This window comes from Nelusetta ayraudi, unplaced genomic scaffold, assembly GCF_046127955.1.
Source record: "Nelusetta ayraudi isolate G7.1 ecotype Tasmania unplaced genomic scaffold, CSIRO-AGI_Nayr_v1 ptg000026l, whole genome shotgun sequence".
In the NCBI taxonomy this organism is placed as follows: domain Eukaryota; kingdom Metazoa; phylum Chordata; class Actinopteri; order Tetraodontiformes; family Monacanthidae; genus Nelusetta; species Nelusetta ayraudi.
The window spans coordinates 7,573,684-7,577,041 of NW_027466076.1; positions in this window are offsets into that span (position 1 = coordinate 7,573,684).

A 3,358-nucleotide genomic window follows, 5' to 3' on the forward strand; every position below is an offset into this window, starting at 1 on the left:
TTTATTACATACTGCATGTCCCTCTTAGCATAATACATCAATTATTAACATCAGGATACTTATGGCTCTGATTTCAAGGTATATAATCACTCAACAAAATACCCTGTTTGGACAAGCAACCAATGAAAAGTGCGCAAATAAAATTGGTTCGAGTCAACTGCATCAAGTTACACAACTGCTGTTTCGTTAAGAGACAAATAAAACAAACAGCTGAATCAAAGGCTTACATTCAAAAAAAGAAAACCTCAGGAGGGTCTGCCATTTGGGGAAAGGTTCCCGGGGTTAAAGAGTGTATCATATTTAAATGGCACACATGTACAACACACACACACACACACACACACACACACGTGCAAACGCGCACGCAGACACACACACACACACACACACACACACTCGTCACTTTAAAACTGAATTTCAGTTCAGTTATAAACATATTTGGTAGAACATTTTAGCATAGAACGAAAAATAATAATAATACAACTTGCAATACCACATAGTATATAGAGGTAATATCCGATTTTGGCACATTACAGGAACACCCAAGGTTTTAAAAAGTTCATGTAATCCTAACCATTACATGCTCTGTCTTCACTGGAAAAAGCAAATAAAAGATAAAATTACAAACCCACCAACAGCATGAACTTCTCAACGTGAAAATATGGTCCTCCTAGAAAAAACCCCAATACAAAACAAAAAAAAAACTTCATAGTTCACTCCAGCCAGTTCCCATGGAGGGGATTTTTTATGTCCCTCAGTAACAAGGAAAGCACCGTTTTTCCTTGGAGGGTTCCGGATCTGTTGCAGTTTTTCAGCGCCGCAATGAGAAATGTAAACAAATGAGTCGAGGATGACCGCCTCAAAGCCAAAAAATATAATTGTATATTGCACTCTAGCAGGAATCAAAAGTCCTTTACTGCACAACGGGTCGTCCTGGCCTGTTCAAACCATCTTGACAAAGGAAAAGTTGGTATATAGATATAGAATTAATAAGGTATTCAGTAATACTATGTTTATTATAACATCTTGTGTGTACTAACATTGATATATAGATTATTTCACATTATGATATGAAAGATACATATTTATAAATTGCTATGAATATAGGCGGGTGCCCCTGGGGGACAGGCGCCACCGCCAGTTATAACATAATAACTATTCTATGATTCTCGTCCCAACAAATATGTGTTCGCACGTGGCTCACGGGGGGGTAAACCAACGTGGAACTCCATAGTGAATATGAATTGAATCCTCCCATGCACAGAGAGGTTCCAATATAGGTCGAGAATGGTTTTCAAACAGGCCAGCGGGGAGGTGGAGGGGGGGTGGGGAACCTCAAGAAACCTCAGCATGCATGCTAAGTAGGTACGACAGCGACCTCTGGTGGTGAACGCATGGAAATGACGGCAGTTTCAAACAGACCTGATGTGGATTTTTTTTTTTGCCGGCGCCTCGCCCAAGTGGCGCGAGGGCACGTTTAAAGTTTGAGAGAATAATCCCAGGCTTCACTTAACAGTCCATAATAAACACCAATTTCATGGTCGAGATCTACAACAAAGCACGACGACTTCCCCGCTTTCGACGGCGACGACGCCTCCTCTCAGCCTCTCGACCCCCTACAAACATGTACCTCGTGTATATTTGCACCAACATTTATAATAGATTCACATTAGTATTCTCTATCTGAGAGCAGCAGAAGCACATATGCACTGTACACGGAAATGGACAAAAAAACAAAACAAGGAACGGACAATTCCCTCATTTCGTGGAATCTGTGTTGACCTCGATCTGTGGTGGGACACAGTACTATGTGTTGAGATGTGAGCTGGTGAGCATTTCCTGGGGATAAAAAAAACACCTCGGCTGTGCACGTTTGTCGGAGACAAAGACCTGCATCGCGAGTTTTTTAACGCCTCAGGCTTGACTGGCAAGCTGCCCTGACTCCTTGGTAACTCCACTGTATCTTCCACAGATGTACCAAACCACCGATCAGAACCACCGACCCCCCCCTAAACAGGAACAAACACGCAACAACAAACTTTACATGTTAAAAAAAAATATATATATATCCCCGGCACCGCGGACGCAGGCGGAAGATGTCTGAGCGCCATGAACGGCTAAGTCACTCACGGGTTTTGACGACAAACGAGGAGAAAACCTTTCGTGAGAGCTCGGTCGGAAAAATAAGGAGCGTTTTTTTTTTCAAAGTCAGGAATGCCGGCGGCATGCACTTTGCGCAAAAAGGGGGTGGTGGTGGGGAGGGGTGGTGGAAAAGGGAAAGGGGGAAGAAAAAAAAACAGTCTTATTCATAACATAACTCCACGTTTGTCTATGCAAATTCACTCCACACTGGAAACTGAGAAGCTCACAATATCCACAACCCTGCAAGAAAAGGCGATAATCTGCATCAAGCCATGCTCTATTTAAAAACTCTAAAAGTCTAACTGCCAGCTTTCTACCGCGACGTTATGATGATCACACCGACTACCTGCAATCTACAGTCCTGTTCTAACGCAGTTTGCGTGTCCTGGAACACGCTTTCCCGGGTCTTCAAACACACTTAGATAAGAAAAAGGCTCTCCCCTACTCTGGGCCGAGCATCGCCTCGTCTGCTGCTGCTGCTACTCGGCGGAGCGCCGGCCACGCCGCGGCGGCGCCTCGCCTCCGCGTGTCCTCCTACTGAAAAATCAAAGTGCAACCGCCACGCAAAGCGGCGCGCTGTGATGTCAAAAGAGGGGGAAGTCAAATTAAAAGCTTGTGCACCCAAAATGTACAGCGGTGACGGAGTGGCGGGTGCGGGAGGGTTGGGAGGCTCCCTCGAGTGGCGCCGGCCCGACGCTCGCCGACGCCGTCGACGCCTGAACGCAGCGGAGAGTCGCAAGCACGTTTGTCTCCCCTCGGGCTGCGCGGCGGGGGGCGGGGAGGGGGGACGGGGACGCGTCGATGCCTGAACTGAGCCCTAAAAGCGACCGCGAACGAGCCAAAAAATGGAACCTTGTTTGGTCACAGAGCTGGCGCCTTGTCGCCACTTTAAAAAAAACACTGTGCCGCCCACGCAAGGGGCGGAGTCATCTAGAGGCCGGTGAGGTCCACGATAGCCTTGATGAAGATGGTGTCGTCTCGGATGTAAGAGTTCTTGGCGTCGAGCTTGGAGAGCGGGCAGAAGAGGGGGCAGCCGCTGGCGATGTTCATCTCGCTGACGGGCCTCTGGAAGGACGAGGAGGTGACGTCGGGCCGGAAGGCGTCGATGATGTGCTCCCTGTTGCTCTGGTCCAGCAGCATCAGAGTCACCTGTGGGAGCGGGAGACACGTCGGAGGGGGAGTTGAGGCTGGCGCCGCTGCGGGCAACAGGCTTTTG